Source organism: Taudactylus pleione, unplaced genomic scaffold, assembly GCF_031769625.1.
Source record: "Taudactylus pleione unplaced genomic scaffold, aTauple2 ptg000117l, whole genome shotgun sequence".
Lineage (NCBI taxonomy): Eukaryota > Metazoa > Chordata > Amphibia > Anura > Myobatrachidae > Taudactylus > Taudactylus pleione.
The window spans coordinates 8337994-8355320 of NW_028284519.1; positions in this window are offsets into that span (position 1 = coordinate 8337994).

Genomic DNA, 17327 nt, shown 5'->3' on the forward strand with positions numbered 1-17327 from the left:
ACGGATCGTTATACGCATGCGCGAACCAGTCAGTGCGGTCGAAATTCATGTGCTCGCAAAATAGCGAATGCTTGATAATTTGAGTGACAGAAAGAGGCGTATGTGGGTGGTAACAAGGGAAGGTGCTTAAAAATGGGGAGTGGAGATCCGAACGCAGGCGTGCTTAAAGGTCAAAACGGGCGTTTTATTGGTGTGCATAATTAAAACAGCAGCGTCATTGACCACGTCACTGGGTTATTTTATAGCCAGAACTGCTCGCAAGATTGTGGTAGCAAAAACCAACCACAAGAATAGCGAGCAGTTCATACGCTGGCCGATGTACTCGATTAATCTAATAAATAGCGGACATGACGTAGGATGCGAGCGGCCAGGGGGCGTATTTATCCAAAAAACGACTGCAAGTTTTGTTCGCTCATTCAGACCTAGAGGCGTGAACAGACCTCAAAGAGCAAACGGTTCATTTGAATAGCCACCCCTGTTTTCTGGACGAGCGAGCGCTAATTGCATCCGGCTCTGAATCAGGCCCTTTGTGCAGAATGCAATATGCAATGTTGATAGTAGATCTTTAAGTATAAAGTTCTTTGTGTATAAAGTTCGCCTGATCGGTGTTTACTCACCCGGCATGGCTGGTAATATTCAGCAGTGTCAGTTCCCAAGGGTGTGCAGTGGTCAAAGAACTTTTCCTTTCACCAGCTCCAGAGTGCAACAATACCCAATTGGTGAGGCTGTGCTGTCCACAGCAGTGGCACAGCTGGCAGTATTCAATGGTGTGAATTCCCAAATATGTGCAGTGGTGAAGGAAGAAACTTTTTCTTTCACCAGCTCCAAGGTGCAGCAGTTCCCGATCAGTGTAATTGTGCTGTCCAGATGGAAAGGCACATCAAATAGCAGGATACAGTGGTAGGGCGTCCGCCGACAGACTTCAACATGCTATGTAGAATAAGTGTGTACCGTATCCCACAAGGCAATGCGTTTCACCTGTCACAGCGGGCTTCATCAGGCTATGTTAGGGATTCTGGGCCTGATTCAGACCCGGACGCAAGTGGCCATTCGCTCGTCCGCCGTATGAGCGGAAAAATGTAAATTCAAGCGCTTGCTCGTATGTTCGATCGCAGCTAATCTTCCGCCCCATAGTCTCCCAACCGCTCCTCTAGCTAGCGAACATTCGAAATAGCGACCGTCCGTCTCCTCTTTGGTTGCAGGGAATGCTCGCACAAGTCAAATCCAGAAGTGGCCCTGTCAGTTTTCGATTGCCTGCTATTTCATTACATTAGCCAATCAAAATTTTTCTAGGCCCTTTATTAAAACTGTTATGTGTAAAAAAAATCATTGCCATCATGAGAGCCGCAGCTTTTTGTAGACGTGAGCTCCTGGTCCTCACTGATGTGATGGACCGGAGAATCACACACCAGCCGCACCCCATCACTAACCTCCGCAAGCGGCTGGCCTAGGCGGAGGTGCGGCGCCGCCTGCGTAGGATCGGCTACCGCAGGAATATCGGCCAACTGGAGAGGAGGTGGTCCGATCTGGGGCGCAGATCCCCACGCCTGTTGGCCAATTTGCGTCAGCAAATTGAGGAAAGTAAGTGTTTTTTTTTATTATATTTAAAATGTAAGCATACCTAGGTGTGCATGTTTACTATATAGCCCTGTTTCTTTATTTTGGACATACCTGCGTGTGCATGTTTACTGTATAGCCCTGTTTCTTTATTTTGGACATACCTGCGTGTGCATGTTTACTGTATAGCCCTGTTTCTATTTTTTTTTTTTTTTGGTGTGTAAATTGTTGAACCAAAAAATGAAATATGTAATAATCAAAATTTTTCAACATCATTTAGGGGCTGATCGCAGACTACAACGTCGCCTACGTCAGCGAAGTCGGGCACGTCCCCTATCCCCACTCCCAGCCAAACCTCCTCTGCCCATTCTTCCCCAAATTCCCCCTCCAACCCAGACCTGGCCGACCGTGAGGCCCCTCCCTCTCCTCACATTCCCATCCCTCCCAATTCACACTCCCCTCAACCCCCCCTCTCTTTTCCTCACCCTCAACTTCATCCCAAATCACCCCTCCTCCATCCCTGCTGCACTGGCCCACCTCTAATGAGGAAGATTTTGGGGCTCCAGGACCAGGCACCATTAGGACCGGTATGTTTCGCTTTAAAACTATGGCTGTTTTTTCATTATTTTGATTTTGGTTGATGTTGTCCTTTTGCCTGTGCATGTCAAAATTGTAAAGTATTTCTAATGTTTTTGATATATATCTTTGTGAAACAATGTCTAGGATGTTTTCCCCTTACACATATGACACATGTCCAAACACTCATACTTGTGTCTTTCTTGTTTACGGTACCAACAAATGTTGTATTTTGCGTAGTTGTAACTCGCTTTCATGTTATTTTTGCAATAGATTTTTTGGCTTTGTTTTTCGACAATCTTTTCATTTGGCATTCCTTTTGTTTTGTAGTTTTTTATTGTCACCTTTTTTGTATAGTATGATTTTTTAGTTGTTTTTTCACATATAAATTAAGGTGCCATTTTAGTAATCCGGCCATTTTTTTTTCCCACAGAGGACCAGAGGTGTAACGCTGAAATGTATGCAGGCTTGCAGATCTTGAGGGGCCATGTCGTTGCCATGCTTGTGGCCTTGCATCAGATTTTGGCGCGCCTGCACCACTAATTTTTTTATTTTTCGCTCAAAAAATGTTGTTAAAAATAAAATTTATTTTGATTTATTTAAGTCTCATTCCTTGTGTGTAAATCTTAGATTGTTGAACCTTACATAAGTCTACTATTTGTCCCTGATTTTTAAAGAAATGTAAATTTGTTTGTCGAAAGCTCAAGTAAGTATGTAAGCTTGCACATTAAACACATAACAATACCAATAGGTTTGGAGAAGTAACCTCAAAATGTGATTTTTTTTTGGTGTGGGTAATGTTAAATTTAAAGGTACCTGCTTAGGCCTACAATTGCAAACATACTGATTCACCATAATACCTTTGGTGTTTGTTTTTAGCAACAAAGCAGGGTACTAAACTTTTACAAATAAGAACTTACAGTATTAGGCATTAAGCAACTTTGCATTTTTAGAAACAGGTTACACTTGGTTGTAATTTACGATGGAAATCGTTGGTAAACGTAAAAGAAAATTTTAATACAAACAAATAATAAACACCAAGTGAATACACACAATAAATACAAAAATTCAAAACACACACACACGTCAAAAACACACCAAAACCCCCCAAAAAACAAAATCAGGAACTATTTGAACATGAATCACAAATGAGGAAAAGAAATCATTGTTCCCGAAGTTATATCCAATGTGTCCACATAAAGTCATTTGTGTTGATCAGGTAGTAGGCATGGTTTTTTATGGTCATTTTAGGGATTAAAAACAAAGCAAAAAACAATCTGTTAAAAGTGTACTTTAAAATATTACATGTCTACATTGTGGCATTTGTAAACATTATGAGGAAATAATGACCTAAAAAATCTGGCCACAACTTCATCACGTATGGCCCCCACACATACTGACCTCCGACCAACCTCGGGGGGGACGTCCTCAGGCAAGGCATCCCCTGGCTGCATTGGGACACCATTCCTTATGGCAATGTTGTGAAATATCCCACACAGGACCACCATTTTCGAAACTATAGCCGGCAAATACATGAGGTTGCCACCAGAGCGGTGGAGGCATCTGAATCAGCATTTTAAAAGGCCAATACAGTGCTCCACCACCTGCCTGGTGGCTGTAAGTGCGGAATTATACTCACTTTGTGGCCCTGGTGTGGGAGCCAAATAAGGAGTGAGCAGCCAGGGCGTGCAAGGGTAACCACTGTCTCCTGTGAAAACAGATAAAAAAACATCGTGGCCATTGTGTAACAAGCTTTGCATTGGTTTCAACAGAAGGTGTCAACTTACCCAGAAGCCACGCATCAATAGCTTGTAGGTTGTTTAATTTGTGCCAAATCCCTGATTGCCGGATGACGAAGGAATCATGTGCACTGCCAGGGAATTTGGCATTCAGGGACAGGATCTGGAGGGAGGCATCACATACCACCATTACATTCATTGAGTGAAAGTGTTTGCGGTTCCTAAAAGCCTTGCTGGAGGCTGAAGTGGTATGTGATTGCCATCCACAACCCCTATGATGTGTGGGAAGCCAGCTATTTGATAAAAATTAGCCTTCGCCACATTAAGGGAACCCATATCCAATGGCATTTTATTAAAATGATGGAGGTGTTTGAAAAGGGCCTCCATCACTGCCCTCAGGTTCCTTGAAAAGGAGGATTTGGAAATTCCAGCGACTATTCCCACAGTGGTTTGAAAGGATCCTGAGGCACAAAAATGTAACACCGACATGAATTGCGTAAGTGGTGGTATTGCTGTAGGACTGTCAATTTGCCATTCAAGATCACTCTCTATTAATGAGAGAGTGTCTATGATGAGTTGTGGCGGAAGACGGTAGCGCCTTAACACATCATCATCTGGCATTCCAAAAAGGGTGACACATGTTCTATATATCTGGGGCCTTGCACGCCTATGATGCCTACGCCTGGGATGCAGTTGAGGTTGGTCGGGTTCTGGAACCTTGGCAAATATAATACGACCAACATCAACCTGAAATGTTAAGCAAGGTAGGTATAGGTTTAGACAAATGTGTTTAGAAAAATATACTTATCTTTTCCAAGAAAACCAAAGATGCTTACAGGCCTGGGATGTGTCATGGGAAAATCAACCTACATTTCAAAATTAGAAATTTTTGCAGATATTAATTTAAAAAACTAGGATATTTAAAAAAATTCGTATTCTAAAAAATAGAGAAGGGAGCACACATTAGTTCTCAAAATAGTACGATACATTTAGTGGGAAGACATGATTTTACACAGAAAAATTGAAAACACATTAGTTCGCTAAATAGTACGCTAATTTTACAGATGAATAAGGATACATTAGTTCGCTAAATAGTACGCTAATTTTACAGATGAATAAGGATACATTAGTTCGCTAAATAGTATGCTAATTTTACAGATGAATAAGGATACATTAGTTCGCCAAATAGTACGCTAATTTTACAGATGAATAAGAATACATTAATTCGCTAAATATTACGCTAATTTTACAGATGAATAAGGATACATTAGTTCGCTAAATAGTACACTAATTTTACAGATGAATAAGGATACATTAGTTCGCTAAATAGTATGCTACATTTAGTGGTAAGACATTATTGTTCACAGAAAAAAAAAACATTACTTAGCGAAACATATGCTAAGACCAACACATCGAATTTGTAAAATCATGAAACCAAAAACACTTACCAAAAACAGACAAATATCCCAAAGTTCAAAAACTTCACTCGGTCACTGCCAAAATAACTGTCAAATAAAAAAAAATTAGAAACCAATGTAAACTATTTCCTTTTTTTTTACGGTGGTTTTGGTAAATACTTACTCAAAAATGCAAATCAAAAAAGCCGAAAAAGATAAAAAAATGCTAACAGAAAATATCGAAGAAAAAAAGCCAAAATAACAAAATAAACCCGTCCTCCTTCTTCAAACCAATCGCAAAAAATCAACCACCACTAAACCTCCAACACTCCAAACATGCCACCTCGACTCGAGTCACACCAAGCCATAAATAGGCTTTATTTTCCCACTCAAATTAAGGACGGACAATAGGAGCGCACAAGGAATGATGTGGCCGAATAATGCTGACGCATGTATAAAAACGTCACTGAAGGCCAAAATCGGTCTGCTACATTGACCAAAAAAATGAGTACAGAGCAGCAAAGTACTAGCCAACAGGCACCATGTAAGTGTTTTTTATTGTTATTGGAAAATGAGTATGTTTAACATTACATTTTAAAACATTTTACTAAAAATCTTTTTAAACATTTTAAAAAAAAGGTGAGGAGGATGCCATGGAATAGGCTGCTGGCCCTAGTAGGCAAACTAGGGCCAAAAAAAAAGGCAGCCACAATTCACAAGGAAGGAGATTGAGGTTTTGGTGCAAATGTGCAATGACAACCTGGCACAGGCACCAAGGAATATGGGTGCAACCTAGAGATTGAAACTGTGGGACGACATAGCCAGTGGTCTCAATGGTGTGGGTGAGTTTGAATGTTCAACCCGGGAGGTCAAACGCCGGTACGTAAAAACTACATTTTATTAAAAAGTGTTTACAGGTCAAAATACTGCAGGAATAATGCCAAAATTGAAACCAACAGATGGAGCGACTTCAAATATCGGCTTAAACAAAAATTGGCTGATAGGGCTAGGCATGCAGGGGGGACAGGTGGGGGTCCCACCCCTGTGTCACTTGAGCTCACAGATTTGGAGGAGCTGGCCCAGGGGTGTGTGCAGGATGGGGAGGTGTTTGGCATGTCGAACATGGATACCGACAAGCCAGACTTTGCGGCTCCTCATGTTGCCCCAGGTAAATGTTGTAAGGTTACCAACTCCGAAATGTTTTTTTGACAATATCTAGATTATAATATTACTCTTTTCTCTTTTTTCTCACAGAGACACAGGCGGATGAGTCTGCTCCAAAGGTGAACTTTGGCCGCAGAATTTCGTCTGGTTCTGCAGGGGAGGAAGCAGTAGATCCGGCTGGGGACCCTGTGGCAGACAGTCCAGGGCATTCCCCCTTGCAGGCAGTGGACCTCCTCACTGATCTCAATGGTAAAATGGATCAGCAGACCGAGATTCTGCTGAGGATGGACGCCAATCTGCTACGGGTGGCGGACGCTCTGGAGCAAAGTGCTGCGGCCAACGTGACCATTGCTAAGGCCCTTGCAGAAAATACTGGGGCCAACGTGCGAATGCAAATGCCCTGGAGCAACTCATTCGCCAGCACATGTTTGAGCCGGCTTCCCTTCCTGCCGGAACATCAGGACCCTCCACCTCTTGCACAACAACAACCATCCCTCAAAATGTGCCTAACCCTATGCCTAGTCCAGAGGCCACAACATCTGCCTCTGGCCAGGCCAGCCGAAGGACTTCCCAGACCCGTTCAGGCTCCCTCCAACCCCCGGCCAAACGGACTAAAAGGCGATGACAGCACTGGCTAATTTGCCCACAATCCATCTCTGTGTTTGCCCCATATTCCTGCATGGCAAAAACCTCCCTCTCCTTTCTTGTGAATTGTTTTTATTTGTTTTAATTCTGTACAAATGCAACTTATTTTGTGGGTGTGTGTGCAAAATTATTTTTTGATTTTGTCCCATGAAAAAAATTATGTTTACTTTTAAAAAAACTTGACACATAAATAAACAAAAAAATTTGACACTTTGTTAACAAAATTGCAAAAATCTAGTGTAGATTAATTCACAAACTGGTTAAAAGGTAATCCCTCTAACAAACTTACCAACAGTACAACGGAAATAGAAACATTTCATATTTTGCCTAAAAAATAAGGGTTTAAATCAATTTATGAATTTTAAATAACAATTATCCCAAATAAAAGGACGATTGGTTGCTTGGTCCAAAAAAAAAAAAATGCGTACAATATTGTTTATCTACAAAATAAATACTTACAAATATGTAAAAAGAGTAGTTCACTTGCATTCGTTTTCTAACTACTAAAAAAGGTCTATTTGCGAAAACCCCTTAGAAGCTGTTTAGCAATTAAAAGTAAATTGTTTCTGTTGCCTCTCTTGATTAATCGCAATACCATCGATGAGTCCGGGGAAGGACGAGGAGACCATCGTCATTGCGGTAGACTATACCAGACAAAAAGCTGAGCGAGCAGTCTTAATGGAAATTGGATCACACAGTGACGTGTACAAAATAGCGTCCACATTGGACGTTCACACAAGATAATACATGTACGCCCAAAAAAATATTTATATCGAAAAGAACAAATCTAACAAACAAACATATACACAGAGACAAAGAAGAATATTCTTTATTTTTTTTATATATAATGTTCCTATAAAGATATGTAATCTGAGGGGGGGGTTACAAAAAAAGATCTATTAAATAGTTTTGGCTGCATAATATAGTAATGTGACCACAATGGTTACTGACATTTTATTGCTGTTCTTTATCCAAATAGTTTCATAAGTATTCTCAGGTATATATGTATAAATATATACATATATGTGGGGAAGGGAGAAGAAAGTATCAAAGGAATATTAAATCAATTTAGGTATTTTACCTTAGATATTGAAAATGTTAGGTGACAGTTATTAATAATGGGAGAACACAGAGAAAGGAAAAAGAGAAGAAAAGGGGACAGACAAATAAAATATCTACAAATAATTCTGGTTTTAGAAAATGTGGAATGTGTATAGCCTGCCGTAGAACTCAGACCAACACCAAACCTATTAATATTACCATCTCAACCAGTAATGGCAAGGAATTTGCCATAAAGGACAATTTAACTTGCCAATCAAAAGGAGTTATATATCTGATTCAGTATCCCTGTGGCCTGCAATATATCAGCAAGACGATCCGTAAATTATCTGTAAGAATTAATGAACATTTATGTAACATCAAAAACAAAAAAGAAAATCACAGTATCCCGATCCATTTTGCAGAGAAACATGCGAGTAATCCCAGCCTTCTGATGTTTATAGGTTTAAAAAAATTGAGTCCCCAGTGGAGAGGTGGTGACTTTAACAGCATTCTTATAAAAGAAGAAACTAAAATCATCTATGAAATGGGAACACTTAGCCCGGAGGGTCTCAACATCGATTTTGAGATCGCACCTTTTCTCAAATAATAATAATAGTTACATTCCGTTTTCTGTAGCCCTTTATTTTCTATGTGATTTCACTACCAATATCTGTCCCCTTTTCTTCTCTTTTTCCTTTCTCTGTGTTCTCCCATTATTAATAACTGTCCTCTAACATTTTCAATATCTAAGGTAAAATACCTAACCTGACTTAATATGCCTTTGATACTTTCTTCTCCCTTCCCCACATATATGTATATATTTATGCATATATACCTGAGGATACCTATGAAACTATTTGGATAAAGAACAGCAATAAAATTCCAGTAACCATTTGCGGTCACATTACTATATTATGCAGCCAAAACTGTTTAATAGATCTTTTTTTGTAACTTCCCCTCAGATTACATATCATTATAGGAACATTATATATAAAAAATAAAGAATATTCTTCTTTGTCTCTGTGTATATGTTTACTTGTTAGATTTTTTCTTTTCAATATAAATATTTTTATGAATATTTTTTCTAAACAACTATTTTCTCAGCATGTACATCAGGCCACACGGGCATCTAATAGCATAGATCACAATGGAACTTGTACATTTTAAAATTACATTGCGGGTTTTTTGAATAAACCTTGAGATAACTTTCTTATTAAAAAACCAGGATGTTATCGTTGTCTCGGGTGTGTCTCCTGCAGATATATGGAAACGGGTGACTACATCATGCACCCATACTCTGGCAAAAATATCTTTATTAAACATACATTGACATGTACAAGTTCCTTTGTGATCTATGCTATTAGATGCCCGGGTGGCCTGATGTACATCAGGAAAACTATTTGCCAATTCCGGGAGAGGATTGCGCAACATCGTTCTGCCATTCGTCTTGCGCTCAACGGTAGAGAATCGGACCAACCGGTCGCACAACATTTAAAACTGAATAACCATTCTTTAGCCACTTTACGGTATAAAGTGGTGGACCATATTCCACCATTTTCCAGAGGAGGTGATAGGGAGAAAGCCCTCCTGAGATTGGAAGCCAGATGGATCCATTGGATGAATAGTGTGGCCCCTTACGGACTGAATTAAAATCTACAACTTTCTTGTTTTTTATAATTTATTTTTTATATGTTTTTTAATTTTTTTCATTTTTAAATTTTTTAAATTTTTTGTTTTTTCTTGGGTCTTGTATGATTCAGGTGCTGTATGTGTTTACATACTGGATAGCTACCTGTAATATTGATTAGTCTTTATATACAACTTTTTTGATTTTCTTATTTTTATTTTTTGTAGCTCCGATTTTGGTCATTCCTGTTTTATTATGAATTTTTTTCTTTAATAGTAGCATTAATCATCTGTTTGCTTTTTTTGTTTGTTTATTTTTTATTTTCTATTGTATGCACTGCAGCAGACATTTAATTTCTCATCTTGATGTTATTTGGTTTGATTTCATGGTTTATTATTTTAATATGTATTTATAATGTCAGTTTCCATTTGTTTTATGTGTATGTTTTGTCCCCTTTTTTATATTTTTTTCATTTTTACATCACTGGCTGTGGTTCTTGGTACGCTCTTTACTTTAATATTGTCCTTTCAGAAACAGGTGACGGCGATGTTCCGCTGTGATGCAGCTCCGGTATCCCTGCACACGTCCCTGATATGTCGGAGCTGGCATCTTGGTTGCCCTGGTTACCGCTCGTGACGTGGGTGGAGAATACGTGGGCTGTGGGATGCAGCTGGATGACGTCGCTTCTTCCTGTTTGCGGTGTTCAGCTTCAGCACATGGGTGAGTTTTTTGTCCCTATTTAAGTGTTCTTATTTTGTATGTTTTTGCTGAGCCTTGAGAAAAATCCCCTGTGAGGGATTGAAATGTTGGTATTAAAATGACCAAAAGGTCCAGCATTTTTCCTGATTATTTACAAGTCCTGCGAGTGCCGCCCATCTGCTGCTATATTGTTTGGGTTTTACCCTAGGGAAGGCAACGAGGCAAGATTCCTTACAGTACTGTGGAGTGCCAGTCGTGTTGTAACTATATATATACATATATATATATTTACATATATATACATAACCAAGAGCCTGGTTCTCAAAGCTAGCGCTGCAACCATGGGGTGCCTTCCTAAGTAATCAACAGTGGTTCATAGTTCACAATAAAGGAACAGGCGGGAAACTCCAATAAAATGTACAAAAAAGTGCTGTATTCAATACATCATGGTGACAATAACAAGTACATTGTTTCAAGGCATACCACCTTTTCATCAGGATGTGTCACTATAAGTGAAAAAAAGCAGTTCAAGAAAAAAAAAGTGACACATCCTGATGAAAAGGTGGTATGCCTTGAAACGTTGATGTACTTGTTACTGTCACCATGATGTATTGAATACAGCTCTTTTTTGTACATTTTATAGGAGTGCCGCCTGTTCCTTTATTGTGAACTATGAACTGCTATATATATATTAGATTTGAGTGGGTCCGGTTCTCTGAGAACCGGACCCACCCGAACTTCAAGATCCAATGTGAGAACTGAGCTAGGCTGTTTTCACGCCTGACTCGGATCCAAAAACGAGGTGAAATGTGTAATCCCCCCGCTGTCAGTATCTCGCAGGTTTTGGATTATATAAAGGTCGCCATGATTGGCATCATTTTCATTCCGGCTGTAGATATAGAAGCTAGCAGTCACTGTCAGTAACTCAGTGTGTGTGTGTCCAGTCGGGGTCTTGACCTGAAGGCTGCTGCTGTGTTGTCCATAAAGGGGCTTAGACTGCAGTATATAAAGGGGGGATTCCTTTAGTGGTTGCTGCAGCTGCTGTGTTATTTGTCCTGTCAATTAACTGTGGCTGATGCTGTGTTGTTGTCCTGTCCATAGGGTTCCAGTCCATAATGGAGTGCTGTGTTGTCCAGGGGGGTGCTCTGTCAATTAGGGGTGCTCCTCCCCAGTGTAAAAAAAATTATTGTACTTTTTTTGTGTGTGTGCATTAGCAACTTAGCTGCGCTATTATTGTTCGGTGATACTGCTGCAGTTAATCGTCCACGTATTTGAGACTCTGCAGGTGGTCTGTCCACACTCAGTGGGGGTGCTTTGTTGTCCATAAAAAAGGGGTGCTGTCGGTGTTGTTCATCAAGAGCTGCTGCCTCATTTAGGGGTGCTCTTTAAAAAAATAAAAGTGCTTTTTTTTAGTCTGTGCATTAGCAACTTAGCTGTGTTAACATTGTTTGGCGACACTGCGGGCCAGACCGCAGTTTATCGTCCTCGTATTGTGACACTATAAGTCATAGCACAGTGTGTTATTCTTATTCATAAATAATTAATCTTGTGAAACTGTAAGTGGTAGCGCAATGTGTAATTCTTATTCATAGATAATTAATATTGTGACACTGTAACTGGTAACACAGTCTAATATTCAACTTTTCACTTCTTTCCTCAATTGTGAATAAATGGTTAGTCTATACACTGACTATAAGACCACAACAAAGTGCTAAATAACATGTGTTATATAAAAAACAAAATGATATCACTGTAAGTGGCAGCACAGTGTTATTATTATTCAGAAATAATATTGTGATGACACGTAAGTGGTAGCACAGTGTGTTATTACTATTTGTAAATAATATTGTGACACTAAGTGGTAGTGGAGTATGTTATTCTTATTCATAAATAATTAATCTTGTGACACTGTAAGTGGTAGCACATTGTGTTATTCTTATTCATAAATAATTAATCTTGTGACACTGTAAGTGGTAACGCAGTGTGTTATTCTTATTCATAAATAATTAATCTTGTGACACTGCAAGTGGTAGCACATTGTGTTATTCTTATTCATAAATAATTAATCTTGTGACACTGTAAGTGGTAACGCAGTGTGTTATTCTTATTCATAAATAATTAATCATGTGACACTAAGTGGTAGTGCAGTATGTTATTCTTATTCATAAATAATTAATCTTGTGACATTGTAAGTGGTAGCACATTGTGTTATTCTTATTCATAAATAATTAATCTTGTGACAATGTAAGTGGTAGCACATTGTGTTATTCTTATTCTTAAATAATTAATCTGGTGACACTGTAAGTGGTAGCACAGTGTGTTATTCTTATTAATTTATAATTAATCTTGTGACACTGTAAGTGGTAACACATTGTGTTATTCTTATTCATATATAATTAATCTTGTGACACTGTAAGTGGTAGCACATTGTGTAATTCTTCATCATAAATAATTAATCTTGTGATACTATAAGTGGAAGCACAGTGTTTTATTCTTAGTCATAAATAATATTGTGACACTAATGCTGCCCATCCACTTAACGATGCGGGGGACGACGGCACAATTATGATGCCATTATCTCCCATGAAATGGACTGCATACACTGAACGTTCAGACATTCAGTGTATGCAGATCAATCATCCCCGAACATGGCAACCTGACGGCGGTCGTCAGGTTGACCGTCATGTTCGGGCGATGATTGATGTTAATAACGACCAGCCCGCGCGCATAGCTGGTCATTTTTAACCTTTTACTGTCCGATTTGCAGGCAATTACCAAGTGATGTAGTGATAATGACCATTGTTATCACTCCATTGCTAGGTTTAATCGCCTAGTGGATGGGCAGCTTTAGTGGTAGCGCAGTGTGTTATTCTTCTTATTCATAAATATTTAATCTTGTGACACTGTAAGTGGTAGCAGTGTGTTATTCTTATTCATAAATAATTAATCTTGTGACACTGTAAGTGGCAGCATAGAGTGTTATTCATTTCTTCTTCATACAAAATCTTGCGACACTGTAGATCATTGATACCGCAGTGTAATATTTAAAATTGGTACAAATTGACAAGTGTACTGTTCCCCACTTCATTCATGTTTGTTCATATGGAAAATGATCAGTTGAGACTTGAGAGGAGAGCAGGAACCACATACTAGCGCTGGAGCTGCTGCCAGTGCTACCAGTCATGACAATACTATTCCATCTACATCATCTACTGAAGCCGATGTCCAAGAGCATACAAAGTTTAAGTCAGGGCATCTAAAATGAAGAACCCATCTTTTATGGTGGTAAAGAAAAAAACATCAAAGGGAAAGTTAGCTGCAGAAAGACATAAAATTGGCAATATGCCAGTTTCACTACATGAAGTGGCAAGAAAAGGCTAAAGCCTTGGCCTTTATTTATGACTGGTGGTTCTGCCTCTTATGATGATGTAAGCACAAGTGAACAGGTTGACATAAAAATTGAGTATGCTTCTGTGGAAGTGCACCAGGATGAACAGGATATTTGTGTAGCTGACACTAATAAGGAAGTTGATGATGAGAATGTTGTTGATGAGGATGTTGTTTGTGTAAATTAGGCAATAGTGGATGGAACAGTTGTTGCCCATGATAAGGACAAGCCCATTGTCATGCCTGGGCACGAGACAAAAAAACTTGGTTGTGTTGACTCATCTGCATCACCAGTGGGTTTTATTGGGAAAGTTTAGTATTTTCTCAGCTGATGCACTTGCTGGAGAAACTCAAGGAGAAGCCACCGCTTCATCACATGCCACTTGAGCTGACAATTTGCTTACCAACAGCTCATTGCATCTCTTCAGATCTGTGTCCATTGGTAAGAAAGACACAATGTCTTCATCCTTTTTGGGATGAAAATCCACTCCCAGCAGCAGCAGAATGCATAGCACTCAAGGATTCTCATGAAAGACACAACATAAGACTTGCACCTTAGATATTAAATCTTGCATTTGCTCTGTTCAGCTTGTCCACATATCTGTGATTAAGTAGACAGTAGGTACAATGGCATTTTGGAGGCCACTAATTAAGTTTTTTTTAATGTCCCTGTAAAGGTTGGAAATTGATTTTTTAGTGAAGTGGAATCTTTGCAAAGGATTGTTTAACAGTCAATAGTTTTTTAAAGCACTACCAGTAGCCTTCCTGGTCACCTTCTGGGATGAACATCCACTCCCAGCAGCAGTAGGCATAGCACTCAAGGATTCTTCTGGGGCAAGGACTGATGTGAATGAGTAAAATATTTTTTGTAAATGCTTCCACTCCTCCCTCCTAAATTTGCTTTGGAATCAAAAAATTTTATTAAATATACTACTAATCAAATCTTTCTTTCCCTGCCTTCAACTACATACATACGCCAACTCCCTCCGGCCTCTTGAATAATAAAAACATTTGTTTTCTGATGAGCCATGTTGAAAGTTGAACTGCCACTGCTGCTGCAATCTTTGACATGCGGTTTCTGAATGTCAAAAATGTCCAGAAATGTTTATGGTCACATACAGCATCTCCTGCATGCCCCTTTAATTTAAAAAAATGTTCTGAACCACAAAGTTGATTTTGTGGGCAAACATGGGTCAAATTGTTCACACATGCTCTCCCCTCCTCACTCATAAATTTGTTTCGGAATCAAAAAAATTCATTAAATTTACTACCAATCAACCTTTCCTGTCCCTCCCTTCAACTACATACATACTCTAACTCCCTCAGGCCTCTTCATTAATGAAAACATATGTTTCCTTATGTGCCATGTTGGAAGTTGAATTGCCATGTGTTTGTGCCACCCACTGCTGCCACTTAGCTTAGTCAGGAATCTAGCTTGGTGCAAAATTTGGGCCTAAACAGGATAAAAACAATACACCAAATATAAAAATAAATCAACCTTGCACAGGAATAGAAGCTGCTGGTATAAATCTACCGGTGTTATCAAAACTGGGTACAAAACAATAAGCAAATAAAAAAATTGATAATACCGCACCTCTCTGAAAGGATAACATATCTTGATTCTGATAATGGATATTCATAAATCGGATTCTCCAAATCGAATATGCTGATAGTTCTCTCCACAACAACAGTCGGATAGTTACATGAAAGGAAAAAAACACATTTCCATAGTGTAATATTGTTATGTTATGAGAGAATAGTTCCCAAGACTAAACCTCAAAATAGGTTCTATAAAGTGTGTTGATTTTTTTTCTCCAATTAGGAAAGAGGGAATACCCTTAGTGCTTCAAAATTCTTGAATGGTGATGCTCACTTGTATGCTTACATCAATAAAAAAGTCTCAAACTTATAGCGGTATCTTTGCATTCCTTCTAAAAGACTCCGAGGGGATCACCACATGTGGATGGACACCAACAAAAAGCAGCTCACATGTATGCTTACGTTTATTGGGTATTTACATGCACATAGCGGTTTCTTTAAATCCTCACTGGACTCCCTTTATATGGAATATCTCCCTCAAATTCTCCAAATGTAATATGCTAATAGTTCTCTCCACAACACCAGATGGATCGTTACATGAAAAGAAAATAACACATTTCCATAGTGTGATATGGTTATTACAGAGAATAAATCCCAAAAGTTAACATCAAAACAAGTTCTATGAGGGGTGTTGTTTTTCTCCAGTTAGGAAAGAGGGAACACCCTTAGTGCTTCAAAATTCTCAGATGGTGATGCTCACTTTGTATGCTTACATCAACAAATAGATCTCACACTTATAGAGGTATCTTTACATTCCTTCTAAAATACTCCAAGGGGATCACCACATGTGAATGGACACCAACAAGAAGCAGCTCACATGTATGCTTATGTCTATTGGATATTCATATACACATAGCGGCTTCTTTCAATCCTCTCTGGACTCCCTTTATATAAAATATCTCACTCGGATTTGTGGGGAGGTTTATCACACGTAGGTTCACATCAAAGCAAAATGGGGTACTTTGAGGAATCTTAAATATAAAACATATATTGCTTTGTTTAACACTTTTTAGGATACAACATAATTCCATATGTGTTCTCTAATAGTTTAGATATCTTCAATATTAATCTACTATATTGAAAATAATTGAAATTAAAAAAAAACATTGAATGAAAAGGTATGTCCAAACTTTTGACTGGTACTGTATATATATATATATATATATATAATATATATATATATATATATATATATATATATATAAAATATATACATACATACAGACAGGTGCATAAATATTGGGACATTGACAGAGTTTTCAGATTTTGGCCTCTATTCACCACCACAATGGCTTTGAAATGAAACAAACAAGATGTGCTTTAACTGCAGACTTTCAGAATTAATTTGAGGGTAATTACATCCAAATCAGGTGAACGGTGAAGGAATTACATTGGTTTCTATATGTGCCGCCCACTTTTTAAGGACCCAAAAGTAATGGGACTATCAACTCAAAAGCTATTTCATGGACAGGTGTGGGCTATTCCCTAGTTATTTCATTATTAATTAAGCAGGTAAAAGGTCTGGAGTTGATTCTAGGTGTGACATTTGCATTTGAAATCATTTGCTGTTGACTCTCAATATGATATCCAAAGACCTGTCACTATCAGTGAAGCAAGCCATCATTAGGCTGAAAAATCAAAACAAACCCATCAGAGAGGTAGCAAAAACATTAGGTGTGGCCAAATCAACTGTTTGGAACATTCTTAAAAAGAAAGAATGTGCCAGAGAGCTCAGCAACACCAAAAGACCCAAAAGACCACAGAAAACAACTGTGGTGGATGACAGAAGAATTATTTCTCTGGTGAAGAAAAACCCCTTCACAACAGTTGGCCAAATTAAGAACACTCTCCAGGAGGTAGGTGTATATGTGTCAAAGTCAACAATCAAGAGAAGAC